The following is a 26,971-nucleotide window of genomic DNA, read 5'->3' as shown; positions in this document are numbered from 1 at the left end:
AGACAACTCTAAAGTATCCTCGTCTATCTCTAACTCCAATAATACAAGTCCTAGAAATCCTTTCCCTCTTCATAGATTCCTCATCCAGCTCCCCTAAGGAGCTGGATACATACAGGGTATGTTGTTCAGATAGGTTTCCATGCTCTGCTCCTCTCTATAAATAGTTTTTTGCTGCTCCCAATAAGTTGTATTCCCTGAAGTTGCTTTCTTATTCTAATCAATCAATCAACATATATTAAGTATCTACTATGTTCCAGGCAAAAGCCAATGTCTGTCCTCAAAGACCTCAACAAGGATCCCACAAATGGTGGAGATGACATGCAAACAAATTACTGGACAGTCTCTGTATAACTTTTTTAGTCTCTCTGTTCCTTCAAGACTGTACCTTGAAGGAATTCTCTCAAAGCAATTAAGTCTCAACAAGCTGGAAAGATGTCTAGCACTTAGCTGCTAAATACCAAACTTGATGGGATGAAGAGACAGAAATCTTTTCCTCCCCCCCCCCCCCCCAAGCTTGGGATCTTTTCCACAAATTGCTCAGCCACCTTCACAACTTTGAACTCCCCAGGACTCAGTCATTTAAATCCTCCGGGAGTATGGTAAATATGTTTGTTCATACAACAGAGTTATTCCCTTCTGACACTCTCTCTCTCAAGGGACCCCTTTGTATCTCATAAGACTAGATTGTAATTTTATAAGTAGTTTAATCCCTTGTTCTATTAAAGCTTCATTATCTGTGACTAAATCTTATGACTATATCAACTGGGGAAAGGGAGGAGAGGATAGTCTTCCTTCCTTAATAGATCACTAAGTTGAAAAAAAGGAGCATTTTGTTTGACCCCTGCAGTACAAGCCTGACTCTGAAGCCCTAGCCCCTCTAGTTCTAATCACATTTTTTCTGACATTCAACCCTCTGATCTTTTTAGGATTTGCAGAGACTCAGAATTCTATAATTTGAAGGAACCTCTGTGACTAGTTACTTAAAGAAGCTAATATTAAATTAAGAATAAAAATGTTAACTACAGGGGCATCTAGGTATTGAAGTGGATAAAGCACCAGCTCGGATGTCAGGAGGACCTGGGTTCAAATTTGGCCTCAATCACTTAATACTCACTTGGTTACTTAACTTGGGCAGGTCATTTAGCCCTATTTATTGCCCTGTAAAAACCAAAAAAAAGATGTTAACTACAAACTCACAATCTGCTTCACTGTCGCTCACTTGAACTGCTCTGTGCACTACTCACTGTTACAACAAAGTTAAAATAATAATAATAATAAATAGTGGCTAACATTTACATAGAACTTAGTAAGTCTGGCACTGTGTACTAAGTGCTTTTCTGGGTAGGTGATATTGTTATCCCTATTTCACACATGAAAAAATTGAGGCAAAACAAAAGTTAATTGACTTGCCATGTCTAAAGTTGAATTTGAACTCAGATCTCTAGACTTAATACTTCATCTACTTTGTCACCTAGCTGCTAAAATTAAGACAAATTACTATAACTGAGTAGACAAATTATTTTAATAGCAACACTAAGAATAATGAATGTTACTAAGGGTTAGCTTGCTGACATAATATTCTTTTATATCACTGAAAACCAGTTCCTTGATAGACAAGTTAGAGTGACTCATGCCAGGAAATAGGAGGCTGGAAAGGAAGCGAGCAACTTTTCTATGGCATCTTTTTATTTTTCCAATTCTTTCTCCTTTTCCCTATACTACCTATTCCTCTCCTCTCAGTCCTAACACCCTATTTAACTTCTTAAACTAACCTTAGAAAAATGTCCATCAGTCATGAACTGTTCAGCAGCTGTCAAAAACCCAAAAATTGATGTCAGAATGATCAAAAGTAGAGAATGCACTGTTCTGATGAAATGGTCTTAATATGCCACTGCCAAGGCAGTTCATAAATGGCTCTACAGGAACAAGTATTTCTCTATCTGATTTAACAGACAGAAAATATTTTCCTCTTGTACATACTGTGCATGTATATGTATGTGTGAACATATATATATATATATATATATATATACACACACATAGAGGAGGAAATATGAGGAAAAGACAATTGAGTATTACAAGATCAGGTTAGAAAATTAAGAAGTATCTATTTGTCATTCATTAGAATGACATTAAGAATTAGAAAATTTTACTTATCATCAGATATGTAAATTATCTAAAATAGGAATTAATTAGGAAAAACACATATATTCATATATGTGTATCTATACACACTAACAAATGGTGATGTTTTAGAGCATCATTTACTATGTCTGTAAAATACTGTCTCTATAAAATATTTATATAGTTTACTTCATTGATACCTTATAATTTTGATTTGTCATGAAACTTCTAAGATTGTCATACAATATCTAAATTCATGTTACTCAACATTTATCTGCAAATCATAAAGAAAATACTCTAGAAAAGGCCTCCAAGTTTCCTCTTAATATGAAGATGACATGTGAAGAGGAAAAATTGAATCCCAAGGAAAAACTGAATTAAATCTCATAGCTATATCATATAGAGAGGAAGCATCAGTCTAGACTGTCTGTTGATTAAGTACTGATGACTCGATTTTCATTTATTTGATTCATCGTTGGTCACAGAGACAAGCCAAAGTTAGAAACTACATCATATATATATTTACAAATAGAAAGAGTTACCTCTAGTCACATATACTCTATTGTTTACAAATAAGGTCAACAAGCTGGCACACATGAAATTAATTAAAGCCACATTCAAGTTTTTAAGTTAGAATATGGTGAGTAACCTTATACAGTTTTTGTCTATTTTTTTTTTCATTCTTTTTCTTAAAGGAATGTCTTAGTGGGTAGGAAGGGGAGGGAGGGATATACTAAAAAATGAAGGTGATTGGAGCAGCTAGGTGGCACAGTAGATAGAGTACAGGTCCTGGAGTCAGGAGGACCTAAGTTCAAATCCCATCTCAGACACATAAATAATTGCCTAGCTATGTAACCTTGGGCAAAGTCACTTAACCCCACTGCCTTGTAAAAACTAAAACAAAAAACAAAAAAAAAAAAATAAGGGTGATTTAAGATTTTTCCAAAAACTAAAAAGTGAACTTTTAAAAAAATTTTTTGCAAGGCAATGGGGTTTAGTGATTTACCCAAGTTCATACAGCTAAGCAAGTACCAAGTGTCTAAGGCTGCATTTGAACTCAGGTCCTCCTGACTTCAATGCCAGTGCTCTATCCACTGCACTACCTAGCTGTCCCAAAACTGAGCTTTTACAGCATCCAGTAAGAGGTGAATAACATGATGGAGACTCAGTAATTAAAAAATCCATTATACAGTATAATCATTTCAGTGCACATTTTTAAAATTAAAAGCTCATTTATTTTTGTCTTTAATTACTCAATCTTCAAAAGCAATATGCTTTTTCTCCTTGCTTTGGAAATTCAGGTTTTTTTCTTTCTTTTTTAGTTTTTTTAAATTGTCATTTCAATTCTAACATCACTTTCTTCTGTATTTTTAACTGTTTTAACTAATTTTCTGATAATATGATGAATTTTTTCTAATATATCTTATAATTTTACCATTAAAACACCAAATTAGGAAAGAAAATTTATCAAGATTAACTACAGTTTTTTATAGCTCTGATATAAATGCTAGTTATTAATTAAAGTATCTTCATCAAAGAAATTAGTATTTATAACATTAATTTGAATTTCAGAAGGAGGCTTACATATTACATATTGTACCATGTATAGCTAATTAAGGGTTATGGTCATTATTAATACAATAAATATTTATGTATTACCATAAAAGGAAAAAATAGAAAAGAGGATTTCCAAGACACATGACCAACAAAATGGAGGATAAGACATTTTCTCCAGTCCCCATCAACTTTCAAAAAATCCAAACAAACTCAAAGAAGATTATGTAACAGAGACAGAATAATTGCAGCTATTTCCATGAGACAAAAATCTCCAAGAATACCAACAAAGTAACTGTCTTGTGAATTCAGAGTGGAAAATACTAATCTTTAACACTCACTCAGCAATTCTACCTACCTATTCCCAGACACTGAGAAGACACAATAAATCTGTGCTGTGAAACCCACTTAGGAATTTTCTTGCTGCTGAAGTCTCAGCTATCACAGGTTCTCTGTCATCACTCTGCCCAGCAGTATGGGGAGGGGAGTTTATGTCAAAGGGAACATGCCTAGGGCAGTCCCTAGATTAGGAAACCTCATGATGGAAGAAAGACTTGCTTCTTCCAAAAATACCCACTCTACTCTTCCAGAAAACTACAAAACTAAATGCAGTGGGGAAGCATGTGAAGGTATATCATGTCTGAAAGAAAGACTGGCATTCAGTTATAGCCAGGCTATCTCCCCAAAGTTAGGCAGGGCAGGGACCAAGTCTAGTAAAAAATAAAATAATCAAAGTGGGAGTAGTTCTAGCCCCACTTTTTAATGGGAAAGATACAGAAAATGAGTGACTGGGAAATATATGAAAAAAACAAGATTAAAACCACTGAGGATCTCAAGAGGGAAAAAACTATTAAAAATCTAAATCACCAACTTCAACAAAATAGCAGGATATAAAATAAAACCTTACAAATCACCAGCATTTCTATATATTTTCAACAAAGCCCAAAAGCAAAGGATAGAAAGAGAAATTCCATTTAAAATAACTGTAGCTAACATAAAATACTTGGGAATCTATCTCCCAAGACAAACTCAGAAATTATATGAACACAATTACAAAACATTTTTCACAAAAAAATTAAGTCAGATCTAAACAATTGGGAAAATGTCAATTGCCCATGGGTAGGCTGAGCTATATATATAATAAAAATGACAAGTCTACCTAAATTAAATTATTCAGTGTGATATCAATCAAATTACCAAAAAAACTTTTACAGAGCTAAAAAAAAACCATAACAAAATTCATCTGGAGCAACAAAAGGTCAAGAATATCAAGGGAATTAATTAAAAAATGCAAAGAAAGGTGGCCTAGTCAAAGATGCCAGTCATCAAGACTAGTAAAAGCTAAGAAATGGACAAGTGGATCAGTGGAATAGACTAGGTACAAAAGAACCAGTAGTAAATGACAATTGTAATCTGTAGTTTGATTAAACCCAAAGCTTCTAGCTTCTTGGATGGAACTCACTATTTAACAAAAACTACTAAGAAAACTGGAAAACAGTATGGCAAAGACTAGGCATAGACCAACATCTCACACCCTATACCAAGATAAGGTCACAATGGGTACAGGATTTAGACATAAAGGGTGATACCATCAGTCAATTAGGAGAACAAGTAGTCTGTCAGATCTATGAAACAGGGAGGTGTTTTATGACCAAACAAGAGATAGAGGACATTATAAATTGCAATATGACTAATTTCGACTACATGAAATTAAAAAGTTTTTATACAAACAAAACTAATGCAACCAAGATTAAAAGGAATGCAGAAAACTGGAAAACAATTTTTAGCATTTTTGATAAAGGACTCATTCCTAAAACATATAGAGATCTGAGTCAAATTTATAAGAATAACAGTAATTCTCCAAGTGATAAATAATCAAAGGATATGAACAGGTTGTTTTCAGATAAAGAAACTAAAGTTATCTATAGACATATCAAAAAATGCTCCAAATTATTAGATCAGAGAAATGCAAATTAAAACAATTCTGAGATACTACCTCACACCTATCAGATTGGCTAAAATAACAATAAAGAAAAATGATCAACATGGGAAAACTGGGACACTAATGCACTGTTGGTGGTGGTGTCAAATGAACCAACCATTCTGGAAAGTAATTTTGAACTATGCTCAAACGGCAATGAAACTATGCAAACCTTTTGATCCAGAATGCCACTACTAGGTCTATATCCCAAAGAGATCATAAAAAAGGAGAAAAGACCCATGTGTACAAAAATATTTATAGCAGCTCTCTTTGTAGTGGCAAAGAATTGGAAATTGAAAGGATGCTCATTAATTGGAGAAAGGCTGAACAAGTTATAGTCTATAAATGTTGTGGAGTTTCACTGTTCTGTAAGAAATCTTGAGCAGTCAGAGACTTCAAAAAAGTCTAAGACTTGCATGAACTGAGTGGAATATGCAGAAACAGGAGAACATTGGACACATTAATGGCAACCCTGTGAGATGATCAACTGTGATGGACTCAAGCTGCTCTGAGTAGTTCAGTGATCAAGGACAATCATGAGAGATCTATTATGAAAAGTATCATCCATATACAAAGCAAAAACTATAGTCTAAATGCAAAACAAAGCATACTATTTTCAATTTTTTAAATCTTTCTCATGATTTCCCCTTCCCCCTAAATTCCAATTCCTCTTTTACAACGTGACTAATATGGAAATATGTCAAACACAACTCTCTCTCTATATAGCCTATATTCAACTGTTTACTATCAAAAGGAGGGTGGTAGAAAAATGTGAATGCAAAAGCTTGCAAAAAGGATGAATGCTGAAAACTACCTTTATTGTAACTGGGGAAAAAAATTAAATAAAATTCAAGAAAAAATCCAGATCACCAGAAGCTAAATCAATAGGGAAGATCCTAAGATCACAAGGCAAGATGAATTCAAAATTAAATAAAAGTGGATAGAGCACCAGCCGTGGAGTCAGGAGGACCTGAGTTCAAATCCGACTGCAGACATTTAACATTTAGCTGTGTGACCTTGGACAAGTCACTTAATCCCAATGTCCTATTTAAATAAAAGAAAAGGAAAAAATCAATTAAAAGGCTACAAATATCTCTAAATATATATTGCAATAAAAAGGAAACTGAATGAATACCTTAAACCAACCTAATAAAAAAAGCAGAAAGAATATTGAATCAACAAAATAGAAAATGAACAAGGTGAAATCACAAAACCAAAATAAGTGAACAGAATTTTCACAACCTAATATGCAGTTATATGCTAACACAACTGACTACACAATACAACTTTAAATCTGAGAAAAAGAAATCGAACCAACTCTAAAGGAAATCCCAAAGGAAAACACTCCTGGATCTTTCGAGGTTTATAAGAAGAATTCTGTTAAATTGTTTAAGTACAATTAATACCAATAATACACAAATTATTATCAAAAATTTAGCAACCACTCAAACAAACTCCTTTTATAAGGCAAACCAGGGAAGAATAAAGTTAGAGTACAAGTTATTCAAGAAACCAATCATTATGATCATGCTGCATTTATACCAGACATGTCAAAATGCATGTCTGACCATTTCACTCTCCAACCTCCACTCTAAACTCCAGTGGCTTCTAATTAACTCTCCTTGTTCTTTAGTTGTTTCAGTTGTATCTGATGCTTTGTGATACCAATTGGAGTTTTCTTGAAATTTGCCATTTCTTTCTCCATCACATTTTACAGTTGAGGAAACTGAGGCAAACCTTAAGTGATTTATTCAGCTATTAAGTATCTAATACCAAATTCGAATTCAGGTCTTCCTGACTCCAGGCCTGGTGCTCTATTCAATGTGCCAGTTCTCTCTAGGATCAAAAATTAACTTCTCTGGATTTGAAGCTATCAAAACAAGGTTGGAAGGTTCAGAGATTGTTTTTTGCCATTCTTTGTATCCTAGTTCTTAGCAGTGTGCTTGACTCATAGCAGACAAAATAAATAGACATTTTTTTATAAATAAAAAAGAAAAATAGTTTGTTGACAACTTGACTATGTTTCCAACTGTCTTCTACATCACTGTCCTCCACTACAATCCATTCACCCTATCCTATTTATTTGTCTACACACATGAGTTGTCTCTATGCTATTCCATTGGTCTTAAACATTCCCAATACCTTCAATGTCCCCCTTCTTTAAGAGGCAGAGGCCTCCTAAACTTCTTGAATTCTTCAAGACTCACTTTGGCAGTACTGGCCCTGGAGTCAGGAAGACCTGAGTTCAAATATGGACTCAGACACTTAATAATTGCCTATCTGTGTAAAATTTTTTTTAAAAAAAACTCCAGCAGGAGGCCCTATCTCCTGTTATAGCTTTTCATTTGCATAGTCTCCCTCATTAAAACATAAACAACTCCTTGAGCACAGGGATCTTTTCCCCCCTTTGGATGCTCATGCCCTTTGAACCTGGTACATGTAGCTAATTCAAAAATGCTTAATGACTGAAATAATTCTTCAAACAAAAAACATAAAGCAATAATTATAAAATTTACCACACTGTTATAGCTAGTCAAGGATAACAAAAAATCTTTACTTCTATCAACCTGGCTGCACTACTGTGGGACTTCTTTGACTGGCTTTTCCAGTATGCCTCTAGAACCTCATTACTGGAATGACCTCATCTATCCTGTAAGGTCTCTTCCACCTCCTTCCAATAGCCAAAGCCATAGTTGGTCTTTGGGCCCTGAGGTCTCAGAGAAAGTGGAAACAACAATTGTTTCTATTTAAGCCAGGAATCCTGAGGATCTTCCCCTGCCAGATAGAGTTTTTTTAAACGTGGTAAAAGAAGTCACTATTTGCCTCATTTCTTACCTAGTTTTGATCACTGAATGGGCCTTGTCTCAGTTAAACTGAGACCCTAAGAGGGGGGTAAGGGGTGGAGCCAAGATAGTAAAGAGAAGCCAGGAACCTGCTTGAGTTCTCCTGGATTTCCCTCAAAAACAATGCTAATCAAGCCTCTAAATGGATTCGGAAGCAACAGAACTCATAAAAAGACAGAGTGGAGCATTTTCCTGCCCAAGATTATCTTGGAAGGACTTCAGGAAAGGTCTGTCACACTCAGATGCAAGGGAAGTGTGGCCAAGTGCAGGCCAGGGTAGAAAGGCAGAGGAAAGTTCAACTCACCAACCCCTAGGTCAGAGCTCAACTTACCAACCAAGACCCCTAGGTCCCAGTTCAGTAGGCCAGAGAAATAGCAATTCGCCTGAGAGGACCCCAAGCCCAATGTAGAAGGCATTCTACATTGCCTCTGCAAGTCCCAGAAATCCAGTGCAGAAGATCTGACTAGACAGGGCAATGCCAGCCCAGTTGGACAGCTGCTAACACAGGAGCGGAAGCCCCAAGCATATATATGAGCGGGCCTTTGACCAAAAGCCCAAGAAGCTTCAGACAGTGTCCTCCTGTGGCCCAGGATTTGAGATCTACCTTAAAAACCACAAACTAGGCTAAATATGAGTAAGAAAGAGAGAAAAAAGTCCTACCTATAGAGAGCTACTATGGTGATAAGAAAGAATAAAACATCATCTCAGAAGATGACACTAGAAAAAGATCTATATGTGAAACCCCAGAGGAGAATATGAATTGATCTCCAGACTAAAAAGTCCTCTTGAAAGAGATCAAAGAGGGTTTTAAAAATCAAGTAGAAGAATTTGGGAAAAGAAATGAGAGATATGCAAGAGAGATTCATCAGTTTGGAAAAAGAAACACAAGAGCTGACTGAAGAAAACAACTCCTTTAATTATGAAAGTGGACAAAGAAAACAATACTTTAGAAATAGAAATGGACAAATGGGAAAAGAAAAAAAAAAACCTGAGACCTTGACTTAAAAAGCCCTTAATTTAAAAAGGTCAAGATCTCCTGCTGAATCAGGCATCTCCAGGTGACCTGATTACCTTACTTCTGGCTCCTGAGGAGAGAGAAGGTTGGTGACTTCGCACAGTTCTCCCTCACTTGCAAATCATGGCCTCATCTTCCTGACTTCATAGTCCTCTTAGAGAACAAACAACAACCTTCTGCCTCTCTGATTGACGGGTGGAGTCATGAACTCCAAGCCTTCATTTAAGGAGAGAGTTTAGTTTTGATATCCCATTACTTACCTGGCTGCACTATTCTCTGACTTCTCCATCATGCCTCCATGGAATGTCTCTTCCCCTCTTCCCCCCCCATCTTTTCATTTCCCTTTAACACACTGTATTCTCCCATTAGATTACAAGCTTCTTGAAGGTATGAACTGTATTTTTTTTTCCTTTCCATATTTGTATCCCCAGAGCTTAGTACAGAGCAGTGCTTAATAAATGTTTGCTATTATTGACTTGACAGTTTATCACCTGGACCATTAGATGCAAAACTGCCAGACCACCACAAGCTATTTTCCCAATTAAATTTTCTAATTAAATTCAATTAAATTTTTCCAGTAAGGAAATTCACTCCAGGAATGTGGTTGGGCATCTTATCTGCTATTTACAACTGTCTTAGAGAGTTGCCTAGGTCAAATAGTAGGCATTATCAAAAGAGCAGGAATCAAAAGACAGTCTTCCTGGCTGGGAAGCTAACTTTCTATCAGCTATGCATACTGCCTCTATCACACTTGATTCCATCATAAGGACTTAAGTTTTTCCACTCTTTTCCACTTTTCTTTTGCTTTTCTGACCATATATGATTTGATTTGATACCTCTGGCAGCACATTTTAAGAATAATCTTTTAACCTGAGAATTATAATCATTTCACATAAATATCATAGAAAAACATAATAGTTTAAGAAGGCAAAGCAATATCAAACTAGTTTGAAAACTTTTCATTCATAATTATAAGTTAGATTTACATTCAAATATAACAGAAATTTTCATTAAAGACTGAAATATACAAGAGAAAAAAAATTGATTTATTTTCAAATTAATTCCAGACAAGGATATGAAGCTTCTAGTTGTTTCAGCCCAAAAGAGAAATCTGATCCTTTGACCACCCCAACCTACCAAAAAAAAGGATGACAATTCATAGACCATTATCATTGATAAGAGATGTCTAAGGGGCTCCTATAAGTCCCTCCAACAACTGGCAGTCACTTGTGATGAGAGACAGCTCTGCATAGTGACTACAGGACTAGCCTGGGATCCAGAAGATCTGAGTTCATAACTCCTCACACATAATGGCTATGTGACCCTAGGTAAGTTATTTAAGCTCTCAGTAATTTAAGCAACTCTCTAAAAGTTGAATATAAGTTGTCTCTATACCAATGAAATGCCAGGGCCAGTTCCATTTTCCTTGGTCTCTAACATCTATGATAGATTCTGGCTCCTCCAGGGTTGGAGACTTGTCTTAGCTCACTTACCTCTCTGCCAAGCCTTTAAGCAAATGTAGCTATCTTACGAAGTTTTTCAGGGGAAAAAAAAGCAAGAAAAATAAAAATGGGTTTCATTAATCCATTAAAGGAGTGACATGAAGCAAGAAGGAACATTAATAGAGATCTCCTTGGGCATCCAGCAACCCTTATTTCCTCATAGTACTGGCAGCTTCACTTCCTTCCCACCTCTATAAGTCACATTTTCCTAGCACAATACTCACCCAGTGGGATGGCCATCTGATTAATCAGGTGACTGTACCATTTTTGGGGAGAGGTCACAAACATGTGGTAGCCTGCATGACAAGTATGCCTATTACTAAGGAGGGATAAGACTGAATCTTTGATGACAGAAGGAAAGCATTTTAAAATCTCTTAAGGAGATTCACCTGGAGGTAATGGTGCCAGAATTGCTTGAATTAGCTTCTTTGGGTACAAAGCAAGTATAATGATCAAAATAGAAAGAGGCGTGTGAAAAATCTACCTCTGCCAAAAAAAATAAATAAATAAAAAACCAAACCCAACAACCTCCCACAATTGTGGGTTTGCTGACATACACATTCTAGGCAGACAGGTTTCAGGACTCTTGAAATAATACAAGTTAAAACATGCAAAATATAACATAAAAACTGATCTGGGATCAGTAAACATATAGTTCTTTCTTACAGAATTATATCACAAATGTGTTGAAGAACTGAACTTGGATTTTGGAGGCCTTTCAAGTAATATTCCACACAAGAATTTCTATTCTTTCACTTCAATTCATTTCAGTCACTGGATAAATACCTACTCTATACAAGCAAGTTATTCTATTATTCTACTCAGTTTTGCCCTGATCAACCAGGCCTATGACAAGATGGTACTACTCTGGGACTATGTAAAAACCACCTTTTCCAAGAAACACAAACAAGGAAATTTTTGCTTTAACTTCAATAAGTCAGAATTCATACTACTATATGATACTATCAACACTTTATTGGTCCTATAAAAAAAAGACCAAACATGGACAGAATTGAATAAGTAAATAAACAGCCATAGCGTCAAAGGATCATATGGACAAACACTAGTATTTATTGGCAAAGCAATAGGAAGAAAAGAATCTCTTCCAAAAACAACTTATATCTGGCAGATCCAGAGGCTAGGGTGAAAATGAAGGATAAATATTAACTGTACCATTCAGAAAAATTATTTTTAAATATATATATTTAATCAACTAAAAAAAAGATGACAGAAAGTTCTAAATTTTCCGAACCAAAACCCTTAAAATATATTTTAAAAAACCAAACCTCTTCCCTTCACACACACACACACACACACACACACACACACACACACGGAAGTATTTCTTGGTGTCTGTCTAGCCCAATCCATACATGAAAGCGATCCCCAATATAACACACCTAGCCTCTTCTAAAAGACATACAAGAAGGGGGAACCCACCATCTCTCTAAGAAGCTATTTTCCATCTGGAACAGTTCTACTTGTCAAAAAGTTATTCCTGACAATGGATCTTGATTAGCCCTTTTAAACTTTGTAACTATTGCATCTGTCCTGTATAGTGCCACACAGCCCTAGTCTAGTTTTTCTTCCATATGACAGTCCTATCAAATCTTCCTCCAGATTAAATGGCCAGATCCCTCACTTGATCCTCATAAAAGAAACTCAAGGCCCTTCACCATGCTGTATGGTTTACTCTGGATAATCTCAAATTATCAATATCCTTCTTAAACTGTGCCACCCAGAATCAAACATGATACTCCAAAGGAGGTCAAAAAGGACAGAAGTCACTGGGAATTTAATCTTCCTCTTCATGGAAGTAATGATTTTCTTAACTCAGCCCAAATTGGCATTAGCATTTTTGGCCACACCAAACTGCTCTGTCATATTGTTTGCAATCTACTAAAACCCCAAGATTTGTTTTAGAATTGAACTCTACCCACAATTTCAACTATATCATACTTATAAAGATCATTTATTTTAGATCTGAAAATATGGCTTTATATTTATTTATCCCTACTAATTTTATTTTCTTAGATTCAATCCAGTAATCTTGCCTAGTAAAATCTTTCTACTTTTGTAGTTGATTTGGTGCCATCCACTGTATAAGCATTTCAGCTGCTGCTTTATTAAAGTAATTAATAAAAATATTAAATAGTAGTACAGAACCAAGCAAAGATACCTGGAGTACTCCATTTGAGTCTTCTAGTCACAATGACAATAATTATTCAAACTTTCTTTTTGAGTCCAGTCACCTAATAAATAATATATCTAGCTGTATTATTGTCTAATCAGAATCTCTCCAACTTCTCCACAAAAAATATCTTGAGATACTCCATCAAAAGCTATCCTAAAATCTGGGTAAATTATTCACAATATTTCCTTCATCTACTACTTTAATAATCTCATCAAAAAAGGAAATGATGATGTCTGGCATGACTTGATCTTGATAAAGTCTTGCTAGTTCTTTATTATCATCACTTCCCTTTCAAGATATTTACCAATCAGTTCTTTAATGAGTCATTTTAGAATTTTCCCAGAACTCCTCCCCTGTTAGGAAGATCTTCCCTTTTCTCCCAATATAGAGGGGGTGCTTGGGAGAAACACATCTACATAAAGGAAATCATTTGGTGGCTCTTAGCTTCCCTCAGCAGCCAAAACTCATTCTGAGATGTAGCAATCTTAAAATTATTTTTATCAGACTATAATTGTTTTTGGTCAAAATTAGTAAAACTTTGTTTAAACTTCAATAAATAACATAAAGGCAGTTTCTGGGAAGCTTCTATGATTCCTTGGGCAAGTATTACCCCTCCTCTTCAGGCTTTAAAACCAATATCTCCTTTTCCCACTTCAATAAAAATAATTAATTTAGGGCCCTACTGGTGACAGACTATGGGTGTGTCTTTTGGCCACTCTTCCCACTTTCAGTCCCTAAAGAGCCAGGTATGGGGAAGATGGAAATAGATACCAAGAAAGCACAACAACAACAACAAAACCAAATAAACAATCTAAAATGAAAAACTTAAAGGATTCATGAATTTGTTCTTCATTGTGAGGAGTATTTTCTAACACCCAAACAAAATACAATGCTTCTCTTACTAACTAGATGATGCTTAAGAAATAGTCCCCAATTATCTCTCCTTGTAGAGTTATAGCTCAGTTCATTTCAGTCATGTCTGATTCTTTGTGATCCCATTTGGGGTTTTCTTGGGAAAGATATTGTAGTAATTTGACATTTCCTACTCCAGGTCATTTTACAGATTGAGGGAACCATGGTAAATAGTTAACTGACTTGCCCATCATACAGCTAATACATGTCTGAGGGCAGATTTGAAGTTATGAAGATGAGTCTTCCGGATTCTAAATCCAGTGCTCTAACTACAGTGCTACCTAACTGCTCTCAGGAGCTATTATAACTACAAAATTCACCATCCTATGCAGTCTGGGGATGAGTCTCCCATGAACTTACCTAAACTGATGCTCGGATCATAGATATAATGTATAGTATCATATTCAATTTATCCTATCAAAACCTAGGGTTTCTTCTGAGTAGAAAACAAAATTATAGCCTCCCCCCAATTATCCCAACTTTATCCCTTCTAAGTAATCATGGTTAGTTAGCAAAATTGTGTCTTTTCTTCAGAGGTAACTGAAGAGACTAATTTAGATGGTAAGAGATATTCCTTTCACTAGAGCTAGTCACTGGAGTTAGCATTTTCTTTCTAAATATTTTGTTTTTTGGTCTTTGCAAGGCAATGGATTAAGTGACTTGCCAAGGTCACACAGTTAGGTATTTATTAAGTGTCTGAGGCCGGATTTGAATTTGGGTCCTCCTGACTCCAGGGCCAGTGCTCTATCCATTGTGCCAAATCAAGGGATAACCAGAGTAGATGCTGCATGAAGTAGCCTGGATTCAAAGTTGCTATAACATCAAATAAATGAGGGTAAACAGGTTTTTTTTTAAAGAAAATCAATTCTGTCAAGCTAATTTTTTAAAATCAATAACCCTATAAATTAGGTCTCAAGTGAAAAGGTAGAGAAGACATAAGAGAAAAGGGAAAAGACAGCTGTGGTATTTGGTGAATGTGAAGATGTCAAAGTACCACACTATACTAAGTACAAATTCCCTTGCAATTTCTCATCCCTATCAACCTCCCCAACCTCCCTACCCCTGCCAAAAGAATAGCACATTTGTTAGCATCTACTACTTCAAAAGCATTTTAGGTTCTCATATGAAAAATATTACTCAAAGCAACTGTGTTATTAGAATGTCCCTTAAATAATTTTAATAGTGATTAAAAAGACTACATTGTGTTTCTTCCCTACTTTGCAGAGATATTATTAGGTTTAATTCAATCTTGCACACATTGAGTTTTAAATCTCTTAGGTGAACAGATGAAACATGAAAGTTGATATTATTTTAAAAGACACTTATAAACTAAAATTTAAGTGTAAGAAGATTTTGTGTTAGGATAACTTTTTCAAAATTGTAGACTTTATCCAATATCAATTTTTTCCACTCCTGAAAAAAAATGCAAGTTGACTGGCTCACATGGATCAGATATCAAATTTGATTTCAAGTATATAGACAGAATCATTTATCTGAAATAAATACTGATGAGACTATTTCAGCTTCTAAGGTAGAGGAAACAGTAGACCATTAAAAATATCATACAATATTTGAGCTTTAATCATACACTCTTGAAATTATCATATAAAATACTAGGTCTATCTTTTTTCCTACCTAGGTTAAGTACAAAAAAACAGTTATGGAAGCATATTGCACTACGGAGCAGCAAGATGGCACAGTACTGTTCGTGGAGGCATCAGGATTAGAATTCGAATCCAACCTTAGACAACAGTTGTGTGACCTTGGGCAAATCACTTAACCCTGATTGCCTCACATCCAGAACCATCTCCAGTCATCCTGATTCATACCTGTCCACTGGATCCAGATGGTTCAGGAGAAGAAAGTAAGGCTGGTGATTTAGCACAGTACCCCCTCACGCAAATCCAATTTATGTGCTTGTCATGGCATCACCTCCCTTTCCCTCTAGTCTTGCTTCCCTCCTACCCCCGACAGAAGGCAGTCTGTTAGTCTTTACATTGTTGCCATGGTATACACTGATCTAAGTTGAATGTGATGAGAAATTGTATCCTTAAGGAAGAAAAATGAAGTATTGTGCCTGACTGTTGCACTAATGGAATGAGGAAGTCCATTAAGATTGATCATCACCCCCCATGTTGATGTTTGGATGTACAATGTTCTTCTGGTTCTGCTCATCTCACTCAGCATCATTTCATACAAATCTTTCCAAGCTTCCCTGAATTCCCATCCCTCCTGGCTTCCAACAAAACAATAGTGTTGCATCACACACATATACCACATTTTATTAAGCCATTCCCCAATTGATGGACATTCACTTAATTTCCAATTCCTTGCCCCCACAAACAGAGCTGCTATGAATATTTTTGAACAAGTGATGCTTTTTTATACATTACTAAAATATTCTTGTTTAAGAGTAAACATAATACCGCCTCCCCCCCAAAAAATATAGAACCTCATGAGAAATAAAGCAAAAGAGAGGAAAAAAATGTGTTTCAGTCTGTGTTCTGATACCATCAGCTCTGTCTCGGATGGATCACTTTCTTTATCATAAATCCATCACAGAAATTACTTCCATATTTTTCCACAGTTGCTGTTACTGATTGTAATTCCCTCCATCCATTCCTCCCCACTACCATATATTCTATTTTCACTCACCTTTCACTCTGTCCCTCTTCTAAAATGTGCTGTAAGGTAGCTGAGTGGAGCAGTGGACTGAGCACTGGCCCTGGGACCAAGAGGCCCCCAAGCCCACATAGTAATATTCTAATAATGTTATTGGTGGCATTGTTCAATAGTTCAGTGGCTGACTCTTCGTGACTCCGTGAACCATAACATGCCAGATCTTCTATCTTCCACTATCTCTCAAAATATGTCCAAATTATATCCATTGTTTCCATGATAATATTTATTTATATCATCCTCTGCTGCCCCTTTTCTCTTTGCCTTCGATCTTTCCCAACATCAGTTTTTTTCCCATTTAGTTCCATCTTCTAATATGTGGCCAAACTATTCAAGCTTCAGTTTCAGTATTTTACCTTCCAATGAGCAGCCTATTACTTTAATTATTAAATGATTTGATTTCTTTGCTGTCAAGAGCCTCTCAAAAGTCTTCTTAGTTTTCATTATATAGGCCAGCCTCACATCCTTACATTGCTACTAGCTTTGACTATTCAGACCTTAGTTGACAAGGTGATGTATGTCTCTGCTTGTTAGTCTGCTACCCAGATTTGCCATAGCTTTCCCTCCAAAGAGAAAGTATCTTTTAATTCTATGGCTCCAGTTACCATCCGCAGTGATCTTGGAGCCCAAGAATATAAAACTTGACATTTGCTTCCCTTTCTTCTCCCTTTTTGCCAGGAAGCAGTGAGACCAGTTGCTAAAGTTTTTTTTTTTGTTTTATTTTGTTTTTTTGTTGCTAAGTTTCAAGTTTACTTCTACATTCTCTTTTTTTACCCTCATCAAGATTTTTTCGCTTTCTGCCTCAGTGATATCATCTTCCTATTTCTCTCAACATCATTAATTTTAACTTTTGATTCATCCAATCAAGCATTTCACATGATATACTCTTCATATAAATTAAATTAGATGTCAATACACAGTCCAATTATAGTCCTTTTCCAATCTTAAACCAATCAGTTCTTCCATGTTTGGTTCCAACTGTTGCTTCTTGGCCCACATTCAGGTGCCTCAGGAGACCTGGTAAAATGATCTAGTATTATCATCTCTTTAAGGACTTGCTATATTTTGTGTTAATCCACATAATCAAAGCCTTTAGTGAAGTCAATGAAGTAGAAGATTTTTTTTTTCCTGGACCTCCCTTGCTTTTTCCAAATTTCAGAAATTATTGGAAATTTGCTGTTCTAGTAATTCTTGGTTTATAGTTTACTGAAACCTAGCTCTTAGAATCTTTAGCATAACCTTGCTGGTAGTGAAGTGTGTATAACTGGTAATTTGAACATTTCTTGGCATTGCTCTTCTTTAAGATTGGAACATAAACTGATCTTTTCCAATCCAGGGATCAGTCTTTTGATTTGCAAATTTGCTAGCATAATGAATATAGCACTTTAACACTTTCATCTTTTAGGATTTAAAAAAGTTGAGGTGGGATTCCATCACATCTACTAGCCTCACTATTAGCAATGACTTCATTCTTCAGAATAACTGGTGACTCTAGATCAATAATCAACTATCTTATCTATAGCCAATGTTAGGTCTTTCTTGTAGAGCTCTTTTGTGTATTCTTGACACCTCTTCTTAATTTCTTTTGCTACCATATTTGTTTTTTATCATATCCATTTTTGTATGAAAGTTTCCCCTGATAAATCTGTTTTTCTTGATGAGATCTGTTCTTTCCCATTCTACTGTTTTGTTCTATTTCTCTATATTGCTCATTTAAGAAGACCTTCTTCACTCTTCTTGCTATTTTTCTGTCATTCTGCATTCAGTTGGGTATATCTTTTTCTTTCTCTTTTCCCTTTTGTTTTCCTTCTTTCTCAGCTATTTGTAAAGCCTTGTCAGACATTATTTTGCTTTTCTTTTTTCTTTTGGAATGCTTTTTTGGTTGCTATCTCTGTCCATAGTTCTTCAGGTACTCTGTTGTACAGATTTAGTCACTTAAATCTATTCATCACCTCCACTTCATATTCGTAAGAGATATCATTTATATTTATATAAATATATGTTATTTATATTTATGTTTATATAATACCCATATGGTTTGATGGTGTCCCCTACTTTCTTCAATTTAAATCTGAATTCTGCAATTCATGATCTGATCCACAGTCAGCTTCAAGTCTTATTTTATAGAACTCCCATCTTTGGTTGCAAAGGATATGATTATCTAATTTCTACATTGATCATTTAGTGATGTCCAGTTGTAGAGATGTCTTTTGTTTGCTGTGATCAATGAGTTATCTTGACAAAACTCCATAGCTTCTGCCCTGTCTTTGTACTCCAATGTCAAACTTGCCTGTTATTCTAAGTTTTTGACCTTCTACTTTAGTCATTCCAATCAACTATGATAGTCTTATGATATCAGCTGATTTATCATTTAGTATGGTCATGTGGCTTTCTTGGCAAAGAAAATCCTTCTCCAGTGGATTTCCATTTGGCCAACTATGACTTGTTCATCTTGGGTAACACTACATGGCATGGCTCACTGTTTTTCACTAACCTACACAAGCCCTTCCACTATTAACAAAACAGTGATCCAGGGTAAAGCCTTAATATTACCACTTATAATAAGAAGAACATTTCTTAGCACCCTACCTTAGCACCCTAACTGTTCCTAAGGCAAATCTTCCTTGAAATTTTAGTAGCTGATGTGACTACTTAGTCCCCCAAACTCTTGCTCCTTGCAGAAGAAACTTGAATCAATATTATTACCGATACCAAGAAGCTGTGCAAAAGCAAATAAACAGGATATTCTTTCTGAATATGCTTGTTTTATATGTTTCATCTGATACAACTACATAAATCTCTTTTTACTAATTATCTAGTATTTTATTTCCTATCAACAACAAAGCACTAGGAGCCTGATCAAATAAGGTCCAACCCTTAAACCTTATTTTTCCTTATAGGTAAATTTGGTAGTTGTCTATTGCCCTCCAGGAAACTCTCCTTTCATCCTTAGAAAGAGCAATGCCTCCTTGTCAGTACTTTTCTAGTTATATTCTGCCTGTCCTCATACTAGAGGACTTCAACACATATAGATACTACTCAAACACCTCAATTTCACATAATCTGCTCCCATTTTTATCAATAAAAATGGTGATACACTTGATCTTGTCATAACCCACAAATGTACATTCCCAAACTCTGTTCTTCCTCCTAACCACGATCTCAAATTCTTCTGCTCTTGTTTTTACCTATTTAATCCATTCTCAAAAAACCCTCATTTGATCCATCTGTCCCCACCATCATTCCATATTACTCCTCCCTAACTTGCAAAAAACAAAACAAAAGTTTTCTCTTCCTTTCCTCTCATTCTCTTCAGACTAAATTATTCAACTGAAACTGCTCTCTCTAATTTCCATATCTAAAAGTCTCTATTCAATCCTCATCCTCCTTAACCTGTCTGTCACTCTCTTAATAGCCTCTTTATGCTAGGTTTTTAATGACATTATCTCCTGGCTCTCCTTCTTTTCTGACTGCTCCTTCTTAGGGTCTTTTGCTGGACCTTTATCAAAATCAGAACTACTAACCTAGGCATCCCCAGAGTTCTGTCTTGGGTTCTCTTCTCTCTTTATACTATTTCACTTAGTGAACTCATCAGCTCCCATGGATTCAATTATCATCTCTATACTAATGATTCTCAAATATACTCTCTTGTTGACCTCTAGCCTCCTATTTCTAAATGTCTAGTAGACATCTTAAACTCAACATGAGCTAAACAGAACTCATTATCTTCCCCCCCCCCCAACCCTCCCCTTTTCCTAACTTCCCCATTGAGAATATCACCATTCTCTCATTCAAGCTTGAAAAACTGGGGCTTTCATTCTCAATTTCTCACCATTTCATCAGCCATATCCAAACTATTGGTGTACCTTTGACCTCGGTCCATTCTCCAACCAGCTGTTAAATTAATACTCCTCAAGTGCAGGTCAAAAAACACCAGTGGTTTTTCTATCATGTCTAGTATAAAATATAAAATCTTCCATTTGTCTTTTAAAACCTTTCTTAACCTGAACTCTGAGCCCTTCCTTCCTTTCACCTCTGACAACATACTCAGCTCCACTGATACTGGTCTCCTTTGCTATTCTATAACACAAAGCATTTCCTGTTTCTCAACTTTGGGCATTTTCAATGCCTGGAACTTTCTTCCTCTTCATCTTTATTTCATGATTTACTTCAAAAGTTGCAACTGAAATTTCACTTCTGCAAGAAGTTTTTTCCTGATCCTCCTTAATTCTAGTGTACTCCTTCTTTTGATTATTTCCAATTTATCTTGTATTTATCTTATCTACATATAGGTTTTTGCATGTCATTCACCCATTAGTCTGAGAACTCCTTGAAAGGAAGGGCTGGATTTGTCTTTCTTTGTAAATTTGTAAAGTTACCTGACAACATAATAGGCTCTTAATAAAAATATATTTCAAAATGTTTACATGTTTTGGCTAAAGAACACAATATAGAATTTATCTTCACTTGAGTTTATAATTGATTTGATCTGATAATTTATTAATTATAATGATTTTGGTAGAGGATTAGGATTATGTTTACTAGGCATTTTAATAGGACATTGTTGACTATCTTTCACAATTACAGCCAGAGGAGGACTCTTAAATAAACAAGTAACAGAGAAAAAGAGAGGTCCCATACACATTAAACTATAAAATATTGGAGCAACTAGGTGGCACAGTGGATAAAGCACCGGCCCTGGAGTCAGGAGTACGTGGGTTCAAATCTGGTCTCAGACACTTAATAATTACCTAACTGTGTGGCCTTGGGAAAGCCACTTAAACCCATTTGTCTTGCAAAAAAACCCCTAAAATATAAAATATTCATAGCAGTACTTTTTGTAATAACAAAGAACTGTACACATGAAGGATGCCCATTAATTGGGATATGGTCAAACAATTTTACTATAAATTGTGGAACATTGTGATACTATAAACAATGATTGTGAAGAATTCACTGAAGCATGACAAAAAATAAATTAACTAATGCAGAGTGAAATAGGGAGAAGTGGGAAATAGTATACATAATGACAACATTCTATAAACAATTCTAAAAATGTGAATGCTATTTAAGGACCAAACTGGGATACAGAAGTGCTTTAAAATACTCTTTTCTTCCTTCTTTACAGAGAATAGGTAAGGGGGTGGAATTCCTATGGGTGTGAAATGTTGCATAAACTGTTAGATATGGCATGTTGGTTGGTTTAGTTTTATCTGATCTTTTCTTCTTTATTTTTTGCCAAAAGGGATTTCATGTGAGATAGGGAATGGAACATGGATATATGGAGAAAAGAATGTGGCATAAAAACATAACTCAATAATTTAATTTTTGTTTTGGCAAGGCAATAGGGTTAAGTGACTTGCCCAAGGCCACATAGCTAGGTAATTATTAAGTATCTGAGGCCCATATTTGAAATCAGGTCTTCCTGATTCCAGGGTCAGTGTTCTACCCACTGTGCCACCTAGATGTCCCCCATAACTCATTAATTTTTTAAAAAAGGTATCTGTGGACAGAGGATTTGGGAGAGGGTAGCATGGAATAAGAGCAAGGTAAATGACTATAAAATTTTATCCACAGTAATGTGAACCTTTGGAGAACACTTAAAATTCTCCATTAAAACAGACAATTGAAGGAATTTTCTCACTTTGACTAACAGGTCCATGATGTGATCATACCTTTAATTATAATTATAAATTTATTAGATAATATTTGTCATACAAAAATGTAAATAATGACTGGATTGTTAATTGTTAATCTGAATTTTATCCAAAAAAGTTTAACTAAGGTCAAAAGTGAAAAATAAAAAAAACTGATATCATTCTCAATGAAAATAGTATTAGTCTACAAAATTCAGATCATTTCCAAGGTCCTAAATTCTGAGTCCCAGATAATAAAATATTATCAATATTATATATATATATATATATATATATATATACACATATATATACACACACACACACACACACACACACACATATACACATATAACTTAGTCATGGGCACAGTCATCAAAAGAAATAAAATTATAGTTAATATTCAAAAATTGTAATAATACAGGCTATATGCATACTTTTCAAGAACTTTTATTTTTGTCTTTTTTATATTTTTTCTTAAATGTATCATTTTTACATCTGTGCCCCCACTCCAATTCTATTTAAAAGAAAAGAAAAACAAACTCTTTGAAATAAATATACATAGTCAAACAAAACAAATTCTACCATTGATATGTTAAAAAAATACACGGGGGTGGCTAGGTGGTGTAGTGGATAAAGCACTGACTGGCCTTGGAGTCAGGAGTACCTGGGTTCAAATCTGGTCTCAGACACTTAATTACCTAGCTGTGTGGCCTTGGGCAAGTCACTTAACCCCACTTGCTTTGCAAAAACCTAAAAACAACCCTACATGCCTCATTCTTCACCCATTTAGAATCCATTACTCTGCCAGGACATGCATAACATGTGGTCCTCTGGAATCATATATGACTAATAATATTGATCAAATTTTTCAAAACTATCTTTATAGTGTTGCTGTTGCTATATTAATTGTTCACTTGGTTCTACTCATTTTTGCTTCATCAGTTTATAAAAGTCTTCAAAACTATTCATTTTTATAATATTGTTATAGTATTATTCTGGTTCTGCTGGCTTCATTGCATCAGTTATAATCTATTTTCTCATTTCTTACCACATAATGATATTCTATCATATTACCACATCACAACTTATTCAACCATTCTCCCACTGATAGACATCCATACATTTCAAAAAAACTGTTGCTATAAATCTTTTTGTACACAAAAGATATCTTTCTTATTTTCTTAATCTCTCTGGGTATAGAATTATTACTAGGAGGTAAATATGGGCAAAAGGTAAGTACTATTTAGTAATTTTTTGGATAAAATTAAAAATTGCATCACTGTCTCTATTTTTCCATAGCCTCTCTGATCTTTGTCATTTTCCTTTGTCATTTGCTAGGTTAAATCTCAGAGTTACTTTAATTTCCATTTATCTAATATGTGACTTATTGCATTTTTTTCAGAAGGCTATAGAAGTATTTATTTCCTTAGACTATTAATCTTAATCAGAGGAAAGATTTTTTTGCCCCTGTTATTTATTCCTCTTTTAAGCTTGGCTTTTTGGATTAATCTGTGTAAATTTTTTTAAATTTTACATAATCAAAATTATCTACTTTATCTACTATGATGGTTTTCTTCTATCAATAGATATGACAGGCATTGTTTTCCCTTCATTTCTCTAATTGATTTATATGACCTTTTTATATCTAGGACATGTGTTCATTTGGATTGTTATCTTGGTATAAGATGTGACATATTGGTTTAAATATTATTCACTCCATACTGTCATCCATTCCCTCAGCAGTTTTTATCAAATAGTGAATTCTAGTAGCTGGGAATCTTTCTGTTTACCGAATATCAGACTTGTCACTAGATTTGTTTGTTTCTATATGTTAGGTACCTAATCAATTTCACTGATTTATTTCTCCATTTTTTACTTAAGACATGTTTTGTGGTGTAATTTAAGAATCTGGTACTTTTATGCACACATGTGGGCATGCACACACATACACACATCCCCATTTTCAGTTTCCCTTGAAATTCTTAACCATTTTTTGCCTGTTTGAATTTTTCTATTTTTTTCTAATTTTCTAAAATAATCCTTTGGTACTTAAATTGGTATTGAAAAATAAATTTAGGTTGTACAGTCATATTTATCATTGTCTCATCCTACCCTAGTGTAATTAATGGTTTTCCAATTATATGTTTGTCCATTTTTGATAATTGTCATTGTCATTGTATTTATATAATTCTTATAGATAGACTTAGAAGATAGACTGATATGTTATATAGACATTATATATTCTGTAGTCATTTTAGATAGATTTTTTTCTTCTTGCTTGATTAAATTGGTACTATGTAAAATTGTTGATGACTAATGTAGATTTATTTTTATGCTCTTTAGTTTTGCTTAAGTTAGTGTTTCATTTCATTTTTTTTAATTTTGTATGGTTCTTAAATGTAAATTATCATATCACCTGCAAAAAGAATTTTGTTTATTCTTCATCTATGCTTATTTCCTCAATTTCTTTTTCTTGTCTTATTGCTCTGGCTAGGACTTTGAGTACTATATCAAATCAAAGTAGCAACAATGAATATCCTTGTTTTACCCTCTGATTTTAATGGAAATTATTTTAGTTTATCATTATTACATGTTATACATTAATTATGTAATATTACCATTACATAATATCACTATTACATATCATTATATAATTAATGTCTAATTAATACATATTAGTTCTTGGTATTAGATAAATACTATTTAATCAATTTTAAGGAAGTTTCATTTATTTTCTAGTGCTTCAAATAGAAATATGCAGTTTTATCATGAGACTTTTCAGCATCAGCTAATAATAATTTTTTGTCATTATAATTATTAACAAAACTTTCCATGTTATGAAAGCTTTGGCTCTTAAGGACAGGATAATTTTGCAAGCATCATCCTGGAACTTCATGTCTACCTTTCAAAAAGGCACTTGGATTTTTTGGTTTTTCTATTTTGATTAAACTACATACTTACTTTGAAGATTTGATACTCTCCATTATGTTCCTGTTTTCATATTTTGACATTACAAATCATTTTTTTAAATTCCCAAATACCTCCAACTCTTGATTTTCCTTCAAAGGGAGACAGTGTGGTATAATAGAAATAGCCCTGGATGTTAGATCACGGGACCTAGATATGAGCCCCATCTTTGCTTTCTATATGATTTTGGGTATCATTCGACCTACCTAGATTTCCTCATCTGTTAAAAAAAATAAGGAATAAATGATAGATGATCTCCTTTCTAATTCAGAAATCCCACTACACTTAGCCCCTGCTTATGGTAATAACATAGAGTAACCACTTATCTGAATTGATCTTCAGAAATTTGAAGGCCCTTGCTTACAGAACAGTGCTCTTTAACAAAAAAAAAAAGGTTTCCATTTTTAAAATTTTTCTAATCATGGGAAAATGCTTTTCCTTTTAGAATCAAACTAAAATAACTGATTACCTTAGAGGAAGTCACTTATGGCCTTTCCCCACCAATGTCAATTTAATTCTCTTTCATAGAATTTAAGTATATCAGGTATTAATTAAAAATGTAGAAATGTCAAACTTTTATGACAATAGAAAATATGTCCAAATTAAATATTCCTATGAAAATCTAATTCCATTATTGCACAAGTTACATAATAGATCTAAGAGGCCTAAATTTAGGGTTATGTTTACCTGATGTCAAATTGGAACTGCCCCTCCCCCCACCTTTAGCCTCACCATAAGAACTTGTGCAATCATCCCCTACTCAGTAATCCAAAATTGTTGCAGAATAGATGCCCAGAGCTGCCATCTGTTCCTACCAAAATGTTATTTGGTTGTTTTGGGTTTTTTTGTTTTATTCTCCCATTTAAGCATGAGAAGAATAGAACAGAGAATGCAGGAAAAAAAACCTATTTTCAAATTCCAATGAAGTAACATTTTAGTGCTATGCCAGTTAAACTGTGTAACAAAATAGTCATATGAAATATCATCACTGTCCCATTTTTTTAAAGCAGGTTTTTCCCACATAAAAATAATTCTTAATATTACACTTCCTAAAAACTTCTCTAGTCAGTCAAAATACTTTAAATTAATAATTGCAGACTCAAGGAAAACAAGCCTACAAAAATTTTCTTTAGGGCCCCGCAAATTCCTGATATGTTCATAACAGTTTATGAACCAAATGAACATTTTCTATTATTATCTTCTAATGAATAAAAAACATCTTATCACAATCGAGACAACTACCACCATTTTAGGTGAAAGTCAAAAAGTTGATTTTCAATTCATTTCCTCAATCTGTTTTTTTAAACAAAGGTCTAATGTTCTCCTAAGTAGGGCATAAAGAAATATAAATTCCCAACATAAAAGGTCTACATATTTTTTCAAATTAGATACTTCAAGCAAGGTACAATACTGAAATTCAGGAAAAACGCTTGACTTCTAGAAGTTCTAATGGACTTCTAGAAGTTCTAATGATCTTTGTTCAATCAATCAATAAACCTTTTAAAACACCTATTATATTTTAGACAATTCTCTAAAAGCTGAGAATACAAAGGAAAAAAGT

The 26,971-nt window shown here is 34.5% G+C and overlaps 1 protein-coding gene across 4 annotated transcripts in view; it reads right to left on the bottom strand.

Moving 5' to 3' along the window:
- Positions 1 to 26,971, bottom strand: part of TIAM1 (TIAM Rac1 associated GEF 1) — a 355,527-nt gene that overhangs the window by 151,717 nt on the left and 176,839 nt on the right. The window contains exon 1 of one of the 4 annotated variants that reach the window (XM_074214025.1): positions 11,011 to 12,144. The exons of the other annotated variants lie outside the window; for them this stretch is intronic. The gene's annotated coding sequence lies outside the window, so the exon portion shown is untranslated. Of the gene's footprint in view, positions 1 to 11,010; positions 12,145 to 26,971 lie in introns of those variants that run through there. 4 annotated transcript variants of the gene reach the window in all.

The sequence above is a fragment of the Macrotis lagotis genome, chromosome 1 (assembly GCF_037893015.1).
Source record: "Macrotis lagotis isolate mMagLag1 chromosome 1, bilby.v1.9.chrom.fasta, whole genome shotgun sequence".
NCBI classification, from domain to species: Eukaryota; Metazoa; Chordata; class Mammalia; order Peramelemorphia; family Peramelidae; genus Macrotis; species Macrotis lagotis.
This window is presented reverse-complemented; position numbering and strand designations above follow the sequence as displayed.